At 39.0% G+C, this 20066-nt stretch overlaps 1 protein-coding gene and 1 pseudogene across 2 annotated transcripts in view; one reads left to right on the forward strand and one right to left on the reverse strand.

Moving 5' to 3' along the window:
• Window positions 1-20066, reverse strand: part of WAPL (WAPL cohesin release factor) — a 79023-nt gene that overhangs the window by 53973 nt on the left and 4984 nt on the right. The window lies entirely within an intron of this gene.
• Window positions 3571-3671, forward strand: LOC129556028 (U6 spliceosomal RNA; annotated as a pseudogene).

The following is a 20066-nucleotide window of genomic DNA, read 5'->3' on the forward strand; positions in this document are numbered from 1 at the left end:
TCAACGCTTTTTTAAAACAGTGCCTCTGATGCCTAAGTTTCATGGCTACAGTGGTTATTTATCCACATCCTGATGCATGCTCAGTTGCTTCAGTCGTATCTGACTCATACCCTATGGACTGTAGCCTGTCAGGCTCCTCTGTCCATGGGATTCTTCAGGCATGAATACTGCAGTGGACTGCCATGCAGTCTTTCAGGGGAATCATCCGGACCCAGAGAGCGAACCCAGGGCCTCCTGCATCTTCTGCACAGCAGACAGATTCTTTACCACTCAGCCACCAGGGAAGCCCTTATTTACCCATATCAGCCAGTGGTAAATCATGAACTGCCTATTCATTCATTTTAAAGCTGGGGAATCCATTTTTGTTGTCTTTAATTTTGACATTAGAAATATTTTTTTAATCTTTCTAAATAAGAGATGGAAATGTGATTCAAACTGGTATTACAATTAATTCTCCAAGTACTTGTTGGTAGAAAAACCCAGGTTCAATATTTATGATAAATTAATAAAGTTACAAAACAAAAAAAACCCTACATTTATAAAAGTCCTTTACAAATCTCAATTAACAACCAACAAATACAAGCAAAGGGATACTTTACATGAATTCACTATACAATTTTTAATGCTACCCAATGGTTGTAAATGTAATTTATATTTACTTACTTCTAGAAGGCATCTAATTTACAGGTATACGTGCTTTATTCTTAGATATTTCCCAGCCAAAGGCAAGGAACTGTAGTTTTCATAATCTCAGAAGTATCATATCACTAAGCATAAAATACTGAAAAGCTAACAATTAATAGCTGACTCTGACATCTGATATGTTCTTAAAAGGGGCTGAAACAAAGCCAAGTTTAAAACCAAACCTTAAGAAATGATACCACTGCTTTTATAACAAGTGGAAAAAGCACTAGTAGCTGAATCTGGAGACTTGTGTAGGGCTCAGAGAAGACCCTTAACTTAGGAAGTTTTCCTGAGGGTTTCAATCTCTTCCTCTGTTCAAAAGGGAAGCAAATGACCCATACTACTTTACAGCAGTATTAATGGAATTATTTGCTAACAAATGCCTATGGGAATGCTTTGTATGCTTAGCTACAAAGATGTGTATGAGATGTCATCAAATATCATACCACATCATTTTTATAGCTGCATAGCATTGTCTCAATGTTAACAAAATTTATTTAAGCTATTCCTAATTGTTTTATGTAAAAACATCCTTTTAACAAAAAAATTTTTATGATAACAAACTTTATTATTCATGTTTTTAAAAATTACTACTTCAAGTTTTACTTACCACTCCCATTTCCCCTAAAATCAGAGTATTCCATGGGCTGCCTTTCACATGTAAATCTAACTCTGTTGTGCGCATACCTTTATATATTCAAGTGCAAAGAGTAATAAAGAGCCCTACAGAATGAAGTACCGTCACTAAAAGTTATGTCACTAGCAAATATAATTTATTCATGTATTCAATTACACAGCATAATCTTACAGATGAATTATAAAAGTATATAATTTTTAGATTTATGAAATACATTACATAGATAAAAGCTAAGTAAATCAACAAAGAGTTCTGCACAAGAAAAGCTATCTAAGTTTTCTACAACAGTATTCTAATATATAAACTGACTACTTTCTACAGTCCTTCACCATTTAGGTCTTCAACAAATATCTCAACTATACCTTCAGAAGAGACAGCAAGGCTATCCTGTCCTAAAATGCAAAAGAGCAATTACTTTCAATTATCCTTCCTCCTCAAAGAGACCCCAGCTTCCCTGTCAGATAAATTCAAGTTATATCTCAAAATATCAAGGCAGGGAGAAAGGGAGTAAAAATTGGGTTTTCTTTTTTCTTTCTTTCACAATGACTTGTCCTGAGACAATTTTAGGGCTTCTGTAACATTTCTATTTGGAAATCTTATTTCCAGTTCTTAGATGGCTAAACTCTTTTCCACATGCCAACAAGATTCACTCACACCACCTCAGTAAGAAAGCATACTCATCTTTGTTCAAATGCCCAACCCAGTACGCACCCTGAACTCTACTTTTTTAACAGAGAAGGTAAGTATTAACTCTGTTTTAAGCTAAACCAGCTATGTAAATAGAAATGCATTTCTAGCAAAGATAAGAGTTCAGGAGTTAAATGGGTAAGTGCCAGCTCTGCCACTTACTGGCTAAAATAACCTTGGGCAAGTCACCCTAAGAAGTGGGGACAATTTCTTCATCTGAAAAAATGGGCTAATAAAGTCTGTCTCAAGGACAATTTGAACAGATAAAAGAAGATAATGTAACTAAGGATACTTGCAAGTTAAAGAGCACCACACAAATACAAACTATTGTAACTACTTAACAACTCTGCCAAAATATATATTTTTAATAACCTTTTAGTGAGACATTTCTTAGTGGAATTTAACCTGTATGTTCATCAATATTTCCTCATGATCCTGTGTCTATCAGCTTCAAACAAGGAATCAAAAACTACATTCTAAAGCCTACTGTTCTTCCTTAACCTAGAGGGTGAAGACTGGATTATAGAGGAAGTTTTCAGAAGACTTAGCCTAGCACCATCTTCAAAGATACTTAATAAATGCCTTTTAATATCACTAGATTTTAGCATCACTATATAGATACCCAGTCTTTTATATATTAGGCAGCATATGAGGGAGGGAATTAAGCGTAGTAAAGACTACATGGAATTTGGAATTTGAGAAACATGGTATTGAACCACACACCTAAGACAGTAATTAGATGTGTAAAAATTTGGCAACTCATATTTCCTCTCTAACCTTCATTCCGCTTATCTAAAAGACAGTTAGCAACCTTACACAGAAGTTTAATTAAATGTCTACTATTTCCTTAAGATTCTTAATTTTGAAAGGAAATAGAGGATTCCTTTTAAAATAAAAACACATTAGTACTTACAATAATGTGAATATACATGATTTTATAAAGGAAAATACTCAGGTGGGATAATTTAGGTCTTCCATGGATGAAGTGAATGCTGAAATATTTAAAAAGTGGGAAGGGAGGTTTGATTAGAGATTTATGAATGATCTCACGGTTTCTGCATATCTCGTGAAACTGTGAAAAAAATGTCTGTGCACACAGTTTACAGGGAGAGTACCGATAATTTTAGCAAATTTTCACATACTCCAAAATATAATTTTTAACTGATAAAGGACAAGGGAAGGAGCAAAACATCTGTGGGAAATCAGTATATGTTAATTGTAGAACTTCATATCTTTATGGGAAAGATTATTCAATAACATGTTCTGAAACATCACTTATCTTCAACCGTAAAGCAAAAGAAATTTCACCAAAATTAAATGTCCATTCAGTTCAGTTCAGTTCAGTCGCTCAGTCGTGTCCGACTCTCCGCGACCCCATGAATCACAGCACGCCAGGCCCCCCTGTCCATCACCAACTCCCGGAGTTCACTCAAACTCATGTCCACAGAGTCGGTGATGCCATCCAGCCATCTCATTCTCCGTCGTCCCCTTCTCCTCCCGCCCCCAACCTTTCCCAGCATTAGAGTCTTTTCCAGTGAGTCAACTCGTAAAAAACCACTAATGTGCTCGCTTCGGCAGCACATATAAAACTGGAACGATAAAGAGATTGGCATAGCCTCTGCACGAGGATGACATGCAAATTTGTGAAGTGTCCCACATTTTTACATTTCTCCAAAGAAGATGCACCACCATCAAACATGTGAAAAGATGCTCCACATCACTCATTAAAGAGAAATGTAAATTAAAACCACGATGATCAGAATGGGCATCATCAAAAAATCTACAAAGAATAATTGCTGGAGAAGATGTGGAGAAAAGGGAACTCTCTTGCACTGTAAGCGGGAATATAAATTGATACAAGCACTATGGAGAACAGTATGATGCTGCTGCTGCTAAGAGGTTTCAGTCGTGTCCGACTCTGTGTGACCCCATAGACGGCAGCCCACCAGGCTCCTCTGGCCCTGGGATTCTCCAGGCAGGAATACTAGAGTGGGTAGCTATTGCCTTCTCTGGGAGAACAGTATGGAGGTTCCTTAAAAAACGAAAATTAAAACTACCATATGACACAGCAATCCCACAACTAGGCATATACTCTGAGAATACCATAATTCAGAAAGATACATATACCCTAAAGTCAGTCATAAAGAGTAAAATCAGAAAGAGAAAAATATAATTAATGTGTATATATGGAATCTAGAAAAATGGCAGAAATAGAGGGCGAAAATGGTAGAAATTGCTGGGCAAAAATAGAGACACAGACAAGAGAATGGACTTGTGGACACAGAATGGGAAGAGGAGGGTAGGACAAATTGAGAGTAGCACTAACATACACTATCTGTAAAACAGATACCTAGGGTGAAGCTGCTGTATAGCACAGGGAACTCAGTGCTCTGTGATGACCTAGAAGGGTGACACATGGGGTTGGGTGGGAGGCTCAAGAGGGAGAGGATATATGTATACTAATAGCTGATTCACTTTGTTGTACAGCAGAAAATAACACAACATTGTAAGGCAATTATACTCCAATTAAAAAAATTAAAAAACAAAACAAAACACTATTTAGGGAATTTCCTCCCAGTCCAGGATCCTGTATGCTGCAGTGTGCCTCCCACCACCACCACAAAAAAAGAAAAATTAAAAACTACAATGCTTTTTAAGAGAACTCTTCAGACCAGTGGGGCAGGGGAATTACAATGCCTACAACTCAACAATAAAATATCCAATAAAAATAAAAAACAGAAAAATGATCAAGCAATTTGATCAGTCCCTTGATTTAAAAAAAGAATATTCAATAAACATATAAAATATATAAAAAGACATTTAGTTTATTAGTTAGTTATTCAGTTCAGTTAAGTTGCTCAGTTGTGTCCAACTCTGCGACCCCATGAATCACAGCACGCCAGGCCTCCCTGTCCATCACCAACTCCCGGAGTTCACTCAAACTCATGTCCATCGAGTTGGTGATGCCATCCAGACATCTCATTCTCTGTCGTCCCCTTCTTCTCCCACCATCAATTGTTCCCAGCATCAGGGTCTTTTCAAATGAGTCAGTTCTTTGCATCAGGTGGCCAAAGTATTGGAGTTTCAGCTTCAACATCAGTCCTTCCAATGAATATTCAAGACTGATTTCCTTTAGGATGGGTTGGTTGGATCGCCTTGCAGTCCAAGGGACTCTCAAGAGTCTTCTCCAACACTACAGTTCAAAAGCATCAATTCTTCGGCACTCAGCTTTCTTTATGGTCCAACTCTCACATGCATACATGACTACTGGAAAAACCACAGCCTTGACTAGACGGAACTTTGCTGGTAAAGTAATATCTCTGCTTTTTAATATGCAGTCTAGGTTGGTCATAATTTTTCTTCCAAGGAGCAAGCAATCTTTTAATTTCATGCCTGCAGTCACCATCTGCAGTCATTTTGGAACCCAAAAAATAAAGTCTGACACTGTTTCCACTGTTTCCCCATTTGCCATGAAGTGATGGGACCAGATGCCATGATCTTAGCTTTCTGAATGTGGAGCTTTAAGCCAACTTTTTCACTCTTCTCTTTCACTTTCATCAAGAGGCTTTTTAGTTCTTCTTCACTTTCTGCCATAAGGGTGGTGTCATCTGCATATCTGAGGTTATTGATATTTCTCCCAGCAATATTGATTTCAGCTTGTGTTTCACCTAGCCCAGCATTTCTCAAGAGGCAAGTCAGGTGGTCTGGTATTCCCATCTCTTTCAGAATTTTCCACAGTTTGTTGTGATCCACACAGTCAAAGGCTTTGGCATAGTCAATAAAGCAGAAGTAGATGTTTTTCTGGAACTCTACTGCTTTTTTGATGATCCAATGGATGCTGGCAATTTGATCTCTGGTTCCTGTGCCTTTTCTAAAACCTGCTTGAACATTTGGAAGTTCACGGTGTTCAAGGACTGTTGAAGCCTGGCTTGGAGAATTTTGAGCAACATTTTACTAGTGTGTCAGATGAATGCAATTGTGCGGTAGTTTCAGCATGCTTTGGTATTGCCTTTCTTTGGGATTGGAATGAAAACTGATCTTTTCCAGTCCTGTGGCCACTGCTGAGTTTTCCAAATTTGCTGGTATAAGTGCAGCACTTTCACAGCATCATCTTTTAAGATTTGAAATACCTCCAAACTGGAATTCCATCACCTCCACTAGCTTTGTTCGTAGTGATGCTTCCTAAGGCCCACTTGACTTCACATTCCACAATGTCTGGCTCTAGGTGAGTGATCAGGCCATCATGATTATCTGGGCCATGAAGATGTTTTTTGTAAAGCTCTTCTGTGTATTCTTGCCACCTCTTCTTAATATCTTCTGCTTCTGTTAGGTCCACACCATTTCTGTCCTTTACCGAGCCCATCTTTGCATGAAATGTTCCCTTGGTATCTCTAATTTTCTTGAAGAGATCTCTTGTCTTTCCCATTCTATTGTTTTCCTCTCTTTCTTTGCAGTGATCACTAAGGAAGACTTTCTTATCTCTCCTTGCTATTCTTTGGATCTCTGAAATCAAATGGGTATATCTTTCCTTTTCTCCTTTGCTTTTCGCTTCTCTTCTCTTCACAGCTATTTGTAAGGCCTCCTCAGACAACCATTTTGCTTTTTTGCATTTCTTTTTATTGGAGATGGTCTTGATCCCTGTCTCCTGTAGTGTCATAAACCTCCGTCCATAGTTCATCAGGCACTCTATCAGATCTAGTCCCTTGAATCTATTTCTCACTTCCACTGTATAATCATAAGGGATTTGATTTAGGTCATATCTGAATGGTCTAGTGGTTTTCCCTACTTTCTTCAATTTAAGTCTGAATTTGGCAATAAGGAGTTCATGATCTGAGCCACAGTCAGCTCCCAGTCTTGTTTTTGCTGACTGCATACAGCTTCTCCATCTTTGGGTGCATAGAATATAATCAGTCTGATTTTGGTGATGTCCATGTGTAGAGTCTTCTCTTGTGTTGTTGGAAGAGAATGTTTGCTATGACCAGTGTGTTCTCTTGGCAAAACTCTATTAGCTTTCATCCTGCTTCATTCTGTACTCCAAGGGCAAATTTGCCTGTTATTCCAGGTGTTTCTTGACTTCCTACTTTTGCATTCCAGTCCCCTATAATGAAAAGGACATCTTTTTTGGGTGTTAGTTCTAGAAGGTCTTGTAGGTCTTCACAGAACCGTTCAACTTCAGCTTCTTCAGCATTACTGGTCGGGGAATATACTTGGATTACTGTGATACTGAATGGTAAGCTTGGAAACGAACAGAGATCACTCTGTCGTTTTTGCGATTGCATCCAAGTACTGCATTTCAGACTCTTGTTGACTATGATGGCTACTCCATTTCTTCTAACGGATTCTTGCCCACAATAGTAGATATAATAGTTATCTGAGTTAAATTCACTCATTCCAGTCCATTTTAGTTCGCTGATTCCTAAAATGTCGACGTTCACTCTTGCCATCTCCCGTTTGACCACTTCCAATTTGCCTTGATTCATGAACCTAACATTCCAGGTTGATATGCAATATTGCTCTTTACAGCACTGGACCTTGCTTCCATCACCAGTCACATCTTTACAGCACTGGACCTTGCTTCCATCACCAGTCACACCTACAACCTAATGCTGTTTTTGCTTTGGCTCCGTCTCTTCATTTTGGAGTTATTTCTCCACTGATCTCCAGTAGCATATTGAGCACCTACCGACTTGGGGAGTTCATCTTTCAGTGTCCTATCTTTTCATACTGTTCATGGGGTTCTCAAGGCAAGAATACTGAAGTGGTTTGCCATTGCCTTCTCCAGTGAACCACATTTTGTCAGTGGTCCTGTTATCCTATGACCCAGCAATTGAGGTGTGTCACTGTTACATGGGAAACTGCCTTTCAATATCTGCACGGCTGTCATGCAAAAAGGGAACAAACTTATTAAATCTATAGACATCATTCAATTCATAGAAACTATAAGGACTGATAAGCAACAGCATTTAAGATTAACTAGAGCTGTCCAATGAAGGGGATGCCTAGGGAGGAGAGTGTACTCTATTGTCATAAAAGAAATACTTGATAAAATGGGACTTGATAAAACAACTAACTTCTGTCCTGCAAAAAACACGGTTGCTGCTGCTGCTAAGTCGCTTCAGTCGTGTCCGACTCTGTGCGACCCCATGGACTGCAGCCCACCAGGATCCTCCGTCCATGGGATTTTCCAGGCAAGAGTACTGGAGTGGGGTAAAAAACACTGTTAAGGGAAAGCAAAAACAAATCACAGACTCAGAAAATATCTGCAATAAATGTCTGATATAATACTTGCATTGAACTCTTAAATTTCAATGAGAAAATAAGCAACTCAATTAAAAATGGGCAAAGAAATGTGAGGGTACATCAAAGAAACTATACTGATACTAAAATAAGCATGGAAAATGATCATCATCAATCATTAAAGAAATAGAAAAGGCTTATTTACTTAATATAGTGGTGTCATAATTCTTATGCATCAGTAAGTCAGTCAATGTTCCAGCAGAAAAAGCAGGTATAGACACAGAGATCAATAGAAAAAGAAATAGAATGAATTAATAACTTAAAGAAATGATACTCAATTTCATTCACAATTAAAAATCAAGAGTAAACAACATTATATATTAATTATATCTCAATAAAGTTGGAAAAAGAAAGTAAAACAAAGCTGAACTATATTTATACTTACTAAGCCCTCAGTATGTGCCTGGTACTGTCCCAAATACTTTCCATCCATTAATTCATTTGATCTCATAGCAACCATCTGATGTAGGTACTATTACAAGTTCACAAGCCTTTATCCACAATTGCAACATCCAAAAATCTCTGAAAACAAAGTTTTCTGATAATGTGTTTTGAAGCAAAACCTGACCTCATCTACGTAAAGCTACTGATAGTATTTTCTTCTTCTGAATAAAACTTGCCTTATTTAGAGTGCTGCCAAGCACCTGACAGGGGTTCATATAAAAAATATATACTTTATAATTCCAAACTAACCCAAATTCCAAGACAGATCTGGCCTCAAATGTTTCCGATAAGGAAATGTGAACCTGTCTCCCATTCTGCACATGAGGGACAGGAGATTTCAGTTGCTAGACAGTTAACAGCCACATAGTTATTAAGTGCTGTTTACTGTCTAAAAAATAAAGCAACTTTTTAAAGAAAACAAAAACACTGGAAACAACCCAAAGTCTGACATCTACAAGGAACTGGCTAAGAAATTACAAAAAAAACATAGGGGGAATTGACATACCATGAATGCAACAGTATTTTTAAATAAAAAAGATAAGGAGGCCAGAAAGAAAACTTCCATATATTGACATAGACTTATTCCCCATACATATTAAGTGAAAAAGCAAGGTATTAAACAGCATGTCATCATTTTGTAGATCTAACACACACACAAATTTGTAACTGTTGGACCTTGTTTACACAACACATGTCAGAAAGGATAACAAAATTATGAACGTTCAACCACTCCAAGAACAACAGGCACAACTGGAAAAAGGAGGTGGGAAGCCTTTAACCACTGGAAGTTTGCACCATGTGCAGATAACTTTATTTACAGTAAAAAACAATAAAACTGCACACATTCTAAAGTAGAAAAAATTAAACCCCCAAAATAAAGAAGACATTTTTTCTTTCAGCTAGACAAACTCCAAAGTTCAACAGAATGATGCTAGGGAGAAAAAATCCAGAGTCAGTGGAAAATATTGCAATATCAGGTGAATATTTAAGTATTTATGCTCTTTCAATTCCACTTCTAAAAACATCTTATACCTCTATATGTGAGAACATGATGTTCAAACATGAAAGTAGAATGATGTTCCATATAGCATTTCTCTGTTAATAGCAAATGACTAGAAACAGCCAAACTATTCCTAAGAGACTTAAATATGGCATATTCATATAATAGAAAACCATGAAGAACAAGGTAGATTTTATAAATACTGATGTGTATCTCTTAATGATTTTTCCGTACATACATACATACACAGTATACACACATATATACCACACTGTCATTTATGCGTTTGTATTTTTAGGGATACATAGATTTACATGCTGTGCATATTAAAGATCATAAAAATATACGTAAAAAACTGTCAACAGCAAGTTTCTATGAATGGAAACTGATGTTTCACTGTCAACAAAGGTGTGTGGCTATTTATAAGGGGCACCTAAGTCACAGGAAAAATATGGCACTTCTTCCTCAGTGGATCAGTTTTACTCAAAGATTTGGAAGGTAAAAAGTACTTGAAAAATATGCTAAGTATTTCAAGTGGTAATTTCAATTATATTTTATAATTTTTAAATTATTTATAAAACATACCTATCAAACACAAAGTCTATATGTAATGTTAAAAGATAAAACAACTCCAAAAGAACCATTCAGCTGGGTCCACTACACAGAACAGTCCAACTCAATTCTCTTTCCCTATCAAAAGTTGCCTATGGAGAACCTTATGGCCCATTGCCATTGCCCACCCACAAGCCAAGAAGCTTGTTTGTTCCCATGGCCTCCTGCTCAAGCTGCCTATCTCTGCCCACCCTTAAGAACAGGGAACACACCCACATACCCAAGTCATTCCTCAACCAATGAGCCACACAGAAAATTAACTCTTTCAACTATATACACAGACTCCTGGAGTTACAGAAAGGCATTCCAAAACATACAAAGGCACAATTAAATGTTGCTGCTGCTACTGCTGCTGCTAAGTCACTTCAGTCGTGTCCAACTCTGTGTGACCCCATAGACGGAAGCCCACCAGGCTCCCCCTTCCCTGGGATTCTCCAGGCAAGAACACTGGAGTGGGTTGCCATTTCCTTCTCCAATGTGTGAAAGTGAAAAGTGAAAGTGAAGTCGCTCAGTCGTGTCCGACCCTTAGCGACCCCACAGACTGCAGCCCACCAGGCTCCTCCATCCGTGGGATTTTCTAGGCAAGAGTACTGGAGTGGCTTGCCATTGCCTTCTCCGAATTAAATGTTAGGGACATTCATTTCTAAATTCCCATCTTCCTTATGTGCATGTGTGCTCAGTCACTTCAGTTGTGTCCAACTCTGAGACCCCATGGACTGTAGCCCACCAGGCTCCTCTGTCCATGGGATTATCCAGGCAAGAATACAGGAGTGGGTTGCCATTTCCTCCTCTAGGGGATCTTCCCAACCCAGGGATCAAACCAGTGTCTCCTATGGCTCCCGCATTGGCAGTCAGATTCTTTACCACTGAGCCACTAGTTTTAGCCACTTGGCCTAAAACTAGCCAAGTTTTAGGGACACTCATTTCTACATTCCCACCTTTCACATATACTGTGGTCCAAAAACTGATGTATCAACCCACCTGAGATTAATAATTATTCTCCCACATTACAAATAATGGCATATCACTCACTTATCCCTAATCTTACTAGGAACATTACTCCTACTCTGGCATGACAGTAAAGAAATAATATGATACATTATTGGCATCCATGCTTAATAACTGAGTTACTCTAATGTCCTGGAAACAAATCCACTGCATGTCAGATGGTTCTAATTATTTATTGCTTTCCAAATAGAAACTACTATAGCAAAACTCTTTCCACTCTTATTTTTTATCAATATAGTACCTCCATATTTATGTATTAAAAAATAGGAACAGACTGATGTCAGAGCTTTTTCTTAATTCCAGCGATAATATTTATCCATATATATATGAACTAATTGAAAACAGCTTTACCCATATCATTAAGAGGTACATTTCTAATAAACTTTGCCTTTAAAATGCAGTTGACTAATTATACACTAATAATTAATCAATTTAACACTAATTTGATCAATTATACACTAATAATTGTGGTGATAACAATGAAGAATAATTTTCAAATACTTTGAACATTAGAATCACAGAAAATTCTTAAAAGTTTACATTTAAACTTATATATGGGGCTTCCCAAGTGGCGCTAGTAATAAAGAATCCACCTGCCAATGCAGGAGACGTAAGAGATGCAGTTCCATCCCTAGGTGAAGATCTCCTGGAGGGGGGCACAGCAACCCACTTCAGTATTCTTGCCTGAAGAATCCCACAGACAAAGGAACCTGGTTGGCTACGGTCCACAAAGAGTCAGACACAACTGAAGTGACTTAGCACACAAACTTATACACAAAAAATATATGTATTTTGTACTATAAAATTATGAAGAGATGACCATTAACAGACATGTTCATTAGGGTAAAATCCTAAAGGGGAAGTGGGATAGAAATACAATTTCAAGGATTTCCCTGGCAGCCCAGCAGTTAAGACTCCACACTTCCAAGGCACAGGGATCAGTTCTGATCCCTGATCAGGGAACTAGGATCCCACATGCCACATGGCCAAAAAAAAAGAAAAAAAAAATTACAATTTCAAAAAAGAAAAATGGTGCTGTAAATCTTCTGGTTGTTAAAGAAAAACTTCCTCTCATTTTTTTAATGTAACTCCATGCTTCCAATGCAGGGGTCATGCATTGGCTCCGTGGCTGGGGAACTAAGAGCCCACATGCCACAGGTGCAACCAAAATATAAATTAAAATAAATATAATACTTTTTAAAAATCAAAATATATAAATAAATATAATAAAATCCCAATATATATAGGAAATCATTTTATTCTTTTGCAGAAATTTTATATCCTTTGCAATCATTTAAATTTAGGATCAATCTTTTCATGATCAGCAACCCATACCTAGGTGGAACTGGAAGCAACTTCATTCATAATTGCCAAATTCTGAAAACTCAAATGTCTTTCAAATAGTGAATAGATTATGGTACATACAATGGAATACTACTCAACGATAAAAATACTGATTCATACAACACAGAATACTCTTTAAAAGTATTATGCTAAATGAAAAGCCAGGCTGAAATTGCTACATACTGAATGACTCTCTGTATAGGAAATATTGGAAAAAACAAAGCTACAGGGGCAGAAGACTGATCAGTGGATGCCAGGGTTGGAGGTGGGAAGAGGGACCCACCACAGAAGAGCTTCAATGCAGCTAACCCAGGTTCCGTTCCGTTCCGTTTAGTCGCTCAGTCGTGTCCGACTCTTTGCGACCCCGTGGACTGTAGCCTACCAGGCTTCTCCGTCCATGGGATTCTCCAGGCAAGAATACTGGAGTGGGTTACCATTTCCTTCTCCAGCGGATCTTCCCGACCCAGGGATTGAACCCGGGTCTCCCGCATTGGAGGCAGACGCCTTAACCTCTGAGCCACCAGGGAAGCCCTAACCCAGGTTAGGCTTTCCCTAACATTCCTCACAGGAGAAGGCAATGGCAAGCCACTCCAGTACTCTTGCCTAGAAAATCCCATGGATGGAAGAGCCTGGTAGGCTGCAGTCCATGGGGTCGCTAAAGGTCAGACACGACTGAGCAACTTCGCTTTCACTTTTCACTTTCACACATTGGAGAAGGAAATGGCAACCCACTCCAGTGTTCTTGCCTGGAGAATCCCAGGGACAGGGGAGCCTGGTGGGCTGCCAGGGTCACACAGAGTCGGACACGACTGAAGTGACTTAGCAGCAGCAACATTCCTCACACACCTTTGTAATCAGCCATTATAAAAATAAATCTCCTGTTAAGACCCTAACTGGGGCATGCCATGTTTCCAGTTGGGACCTTGACTGATAAATAAAAATGCAAACTTGCCATCAACCTCCTCCTGTAATGTAACACTCAAAATGTACCTATACTTCTTTCCCATCTTCTATTCCACAACCCAAAACCCCCACCACTCCACAGCTTTTAAGTGCAGAGTATCCAAGCCTCAGTGATCAGCACATTCACATACGCCTGGGGCTCATGCCCTCTACCACTTCCTTGCCCTAACCGAAATAAGTGAAGTCGCTCAGTTGGGTCTGACTCTTTGCAACCCCATGGATTGTAACCTACCCGGCTCCTCTGTCCATGGAATTTTCCAGGCAAGAGTACTGGATTAGGTTGCCATTTCCTTCTCCAGGGGCTCTTCCCAACCCAGGGATCAAACCCGGGTCTCCCGCATTGCAGGCAGACGCTTTACCATCTGAGCCACCAGGGAAACCCTAATTGAAACCTGACCAAGAATGCCACTTCTCATGCAGCCCCTTCCAGTATCTCAGAGAAGGATGGTTTGAGTTACTCACATGTTGGCTCTCCAGAGCCTTTTATGAAACTATTACTATTCCCCTCTCTTATAAAAAGTCCACTCCTCTGAGGCATGTGCCACCTATCTAGCTACCCTATAATATTCTCTTATCTGTCATCTAACAACCTCTTAGATTCTTCATTTATTTAAGGGTTTTAAACAAGATCTATAATCTACCTTTCCATGCCACTTCTGCTATCACCCTGAATTCCATCAAATTCTAACCCTTGAACTCCTCCCAGCTCCTTATTCTTTCATCAAGTCTTCTACATTCTATCTTAGTCACCTATTCACAATTTCATCTAGGAACTTCTCATATCCTAAAATGCTTCAACTCTTAAATATCAGAATAAGACAATCCATAATTACAACCAACTAACCAACTTGCTTGTCTCAGGAATCCTATTCTCGACTTTTATTAAGACTCAGTATACTGACCTCTCTTCTCTTTCTCCTATCCACCCACCCCGTCCAGTTAGTCAGGTTTAAAGTGCACAGTTCATCATTTCAATCACTCTCTGGTCAATAACCTAAATTCTCTTTCTTCTCTATCTGTTCATTCCATCTCTAGTCAGACAAAATGCTAATCCAGCATAATTCTCATTATTCTAGCCAATATTCTATATTTTGTACAGATTCTGGCTAATAGGGCCTACTAAAGGAGAGGAGAAAACACACATACTCAAGAGTTTTCGGTGATAACAAACTTCAACTAAGGCATCGATAATGTCCATAAATTTTACTCTCTCTAGACAGCTCCTTCCTTTTCCACTTTCTCCAAAATCTATTTGAACACTTTGCCTCTCCCCTCCAGCCACCATACACATCCTTTTTTCTTTCTCCCTTTCAGAGATGACCTCCTTTGTCACTTTATAAAAAGAAAGGATGGCGGGGGCGGGGGGGCGGGCCGGGGAGCAGTTTTGGTTCATAAACAACCTTATCTTCCATCCTCCCATTAAACTCACATTTTCACCCCCCTTTCCTTCCAGTCAAGAAATGCAGTATCCCTTCTCCCAAGATCACTCTCCCCCTCTGGGTTTTGGATCCTATGCTTCAAGACTCTTATGCAATCAAAGTTTCCAGAATCCCTCATATATCTCTAGCTGTCCCTTTTCTTCTCTCCTTCAAACATCTTTAACAAGTTGTATACACCTGTCAAACCCATTTCCCATTGTGTACACACTGCTCACTGTGTGCTCACTGTGTACTCACTTTTATTCAAGTTATATTAGTGATTACCTACACTTGTGTTATTGCTCAAACCCTGAGAATGAACCTCCTTTCACTAAGAAAATCTTTTACAAGAAACTATTTACTTTAAAATTATTTCCTTGAAATTAGTGTCTCTTTCAGAATTTGCATATTGTTAAATTTCCATACAGAATTTTTAAAAATTAGCAAACAGAGGGTACCTATTAGCAAAAATTAAGGTCAGCTTTCTTCAGTATTTAAAAATGGTTTGGCCACCATTCTTACTAAAAAGAAAATTATTTAAACAGAGGCAAGAGGTAACACATAATTTGTTATTTGTCCAAGTTATTTCCAACTTCAAGAGAAAACGCGTACAGTGACAGCCTGTTATTTTAAATATAAAGCTTTAAATATGATCAAATTAAGTTCATTCACATCAGAATACAGCAGCACTATATGAAAAGAACACTTTAGGTGTTTCTCAGATCTTCTACTTAATAGTTCAAGTTATTCAACTTCTTTGAAATACTCCTTGCTGCTGCTGCTAAGTCACTTCAGTCGTGTCCGACTCTGTGTGACCCCATAGACGGAAGCCCACCAGGCTCCTCCTTCCCTGGGATTCTCCAGGCAAGAACACTGGAGTGGGTTGCCTTTTCCTTCTCCAATGTGTGAAAGTGAAAAGTGAAAGTGAAGTCGCTCAGTCGTGTCCAACCCTTAGCGACCCTCCTCTAAATGGGAATAAAGCCTGCCTTAAATAGTTGCGATTAAAGATCAACTGATATAAAGGGCTTAGCACAAAGTAACAACAGGCATCTTACTCTCTTCCCTTAAAAGAAGCTGATTTTAGGAATGACAAGTATATTCTATATGACAAATATATTCAAGATCTAAATGAAGGCAGGTAACTCTTACCAATGCTATACTTGCAGAATTCTTTAATCCTCATTAATCACCTGTACTTTATCCAATGAGTAGATGACAATCTCCTCTCAGGTCACAACTCCCTGGCCTACTTTAAGCTTTCAGGAAAAGAACAATTCATTTCCCTTTCTAAAAACGATCTTCAGTTCTAAATCAAAGTTCCTAATTTCCTGACAATAACAGCCCTGTAACTTATACAAATACTGAGTACAGTTTTAAGCAAATGAAAAAAAAAATTGGCTACAAAGACAGGCATGCAAATTAAGAGCCTATGCCATAGTTATCTCAATATTTGGCAGGGTATGTAGACTGAATCCCAGCTGGCTAGCAAGGAAAGTGTGCCAAGTAGAAATACAAGTCTTTGCACACTTTATTCTAGAACCCAGATTAAAAACCTGTAGCAGAACACACAAAGATGGAAAATAGGAGTAGCTGTATACAAAAGGCAAGAGAAGCTTTCTTTTACCCCTAATGCACATAGCTCTGGATGTCAAACTTTATAAGGATACTCCAAGATCTCTCAAAAGGCCAAGTTTTTAGGTTCTGTTAAGTCATGACCAAGATAATCACGATGGCGTGATCACTAACCTAGAGCCAGACATCTTGGAATGTGAAGTCAAGTGGGCCTTAGAAAGCATCACTACGAACAAAGCTAGTGGAGGTGATGGAATTCCAGTTGAGCTATTTCAAATCCTGAAAGATGATGCTGTGAAAGTGCTGCACTCAATATGCCAGCAAATTTGGAAAACTCAGCGGTGGCCACAGGACTGGAAAAGGTCAGTCTTCATTCCAATCCCAAAGAAAGGCAATGCCAAAATGCTCAAACCACCGCACAATTGCACTCACCTCACACGCTAGTAAAGTCATGATCAAAATTCTCCAAGCCAGGCTTCAGCAATATGTGAACCGTGAACTTCAAGATGTTCAAGCAGGTTTTAGAAAAGGCAGAGGAACCAGAGATCAAACTGCCAACATTCGCTGGATCATGGAGAAAGCAAGAGAGTTCCAGAAAAACATCTATTTCTGCTTCATTGACTATGCCAAAGCCTTTGACTGTGTGGATCACAATCAACTGTGGAACATTCTGAAAGAGATGGGAATCCCAGACCACCTACCTGCCTCTTGAGAGACCTGTATGCAGGTCAAGAAGCAACAGTCAGAACTGTACATGGAACAACAGACTGGTTCCAAATAGGAAAAGGAGTATGTCAAGGCTGTATATTGTCACCCTGCTTATTTAACTTATATGCAGAGTACATCATGAGGAACGTCGGGCTGGAAGAAGCACAAGCTGGAATCAAGATTGCCGGGAGAAATATCAATAACCTCAGATATGCAGATGACACCACCCTTTTGGCAGAGAGTGAAGAGGAACTCAAAAGCCTTTTGATGAAAGTGAAAGAGGAGAGTGAAAAGGTTGGCTTGAAGCTCAACATTCAGAAAACAAAGATCATGGCATCTGGTCCCATCACTTCATGGGAAATAGATGGGGAAACAGTGGAAACAGTGTCAGACTTTATTTTGGGGGGCTCCAAAATCACTGCGGATGCTGATTGCAGCCATGAAATTAACAGACACTTACTCCTTGGAAGGAAAGTTATGACCAATCTAGATAGTATATTAAAAAGCAGAGACATTACTTTGCCAACCAAGGTCCGTCTAGTCAAGGCTATGGTTTTTCCCGTGGTCATGTATGGATGTGAGAGTTGGACTGTGAAGAAAGCTGAGCGCCGAAGAATTGATGCTTTTGAACTGTGGTGCTGGAGAAGACTCTTGAGAGTCCCTTGGACTGCAAGGAGATCCAACCAGTCCATTCTAAAGGAGATCGATCCTGGGTGTTCATTGGAGGGACTGATGCTAAAGCTGAAACCCCAATACTTTGGCCACCTCATGCGAAGAGTTGACTCACTGGAAAAGACTCTGATGCTGGGAAAGATTGGGGGTGGGAGGAGAAGGGGACGACAGAGAGTGAGATGGCTGGATGGCATCACTGACTCGATGGACATGAGTTTGAGTGAACTCCGGGAGTTGGTGATGGACAGGGAGGCCTGGCGTGCTGTGATTCATGGGATCACAAAGAGTCGAACACAACTGAGCAACTCAACTGAACTGAAGTCATTTCTAAGTTTCACACTTGTTTGAGATTTCACTGGCTTTAATGAAAACTTCAATTAAAGTATCTAAAGTAAGATATCCTAAATCCGCTTTAAAATAATCCAGGAGACAGACTAATGTATACAATAGATGGAACAAGATTTGCCATATATTGACAACTGCTGAAGCCAGAAAACAGGCACTTGAGGTTCTTTTAATGTTCTATTTTTGTGTGTCTAAAAGTTCCAGACTACAAGTGTGTATATGTTGTTGTTTTTTTTTTAATTAAGATTAGGATGTTTTAGCAACTCAATTCTTCCCTGCAATTCTCGTTTAGTTTGTACTCTTGCATGGGTAGCAATCCTGACGGGTTCCCTTGCCCATCAAGCATTTGGAAAACAGCAACCACTATATTCTATCAAGACCTCACTCTGGATTTCCTCTTTAAATAAGCCACAATCTTAAAAAGCACTATCTGGTATAAAACATTTAAAACAAAGAATTTTAATAGTACCTAAAAGTTAACCATATACTACCCTATAAAGAGGTCCACTTTAAAACTTAAGGACAGGAAAAATGATACAAGCTTGAGCTTGGCTAAGTCCTTTTCACTGATGTGATATAATTCTGCAGCAAAAAATGGTATGAATGAGCAAGAACATCCCACTGGAATGATACTAAAGAACCTAACTTGTGCACTTTGAACAGAATGATCACAACACTTCTCACAGGTTCTTAAATAAAATGCCTGTAAATGACCTCCAAAGAATTTCTGAGATCTAAATGGGTACACAGCACTTTAATCTGAAGTAAAAAATTTCATCATTCTCAAAAGATCACTAATTCAAAAAAAGTTTTGGACCACTTTAGATTTATAGAGACCCCTTTTATCCAAACCTTAGGTCTGAATCTCTAAACTTCAACTAAAATCAGAAGGCTTTCTGAATACTAGTAAAAGCAACGACAAACTGACAAACATAATGCAGAAAAAACATCTAGGCACAGAGATGCCCAAATTTTAGAGGCAAAAAAGGAAGGTCATAAATTCGGAAGTATTCCCTGAACTTATTAACATTAACTTATAAAAAGTTTATCTTTTACATGTTAGGGATAGGGTAAGACCATCAGAATTCGAAGTACTCCCTTAAAGTTCCCTTCTTATCCTACAGCAAGCTACCAGGGGTGCTCTGGCTCTGGATGGTCAAGGGAGAGGAGAAACTAAATATTCACAATGCTACACCATTCCCTTCCAACTAAGGCTGCCTTGTGAAGAAAGAAGAAGAGCAAGATGTTCTTGAACATCTGTTTTCTGTATTTTAGTATACACTTTCCCCTCACAAACCCGTTATAATGGAGTCTGGATTCCCAGTCAGTCCACAGGATCAACACCAGAACTACAATTTAGCTACATTAGACTGGCAAGCTAAAACCTCTTTTTCACAGAAAGAGTTGTTTCCAGTTCTCACTGAACAACTTCAAATGGCAGTCTGGATGTGTGTAGGTTTAACAGCAGCAAGACTATATAAGCAATCGCTGCCTTTGAATATTTAACTTCCAAGTTCCTGTTCCCCCATACCTAAACATTTATCCTATTGATACTCTCTGCCTGCCAGTGATGCCCCTCTTTCTCTAACAGTGCTTGAGAAATCTGTGTCTGTGTACCGTAACCCACTCCACCGGTTCTCCATCCTCATCTTCCTTTCTGCAGTCTACCTGCCTC

Source organism: Moschus berezovskii, chromosome 12 (genome assembly GCF_049115385.1).
Source record: "Moschus berezovskii isolate FMDL1 chromosome 12, NW_MosBer_1.0, whole genome shotgun sequence".
NCBI classification, from domain to species: domain Eukaryota; kingdom Metazoa; phylum Chordata; class Mammalia; order Artiodactyla; family Moschidae; genus Moschus; species Moschus berezovskii.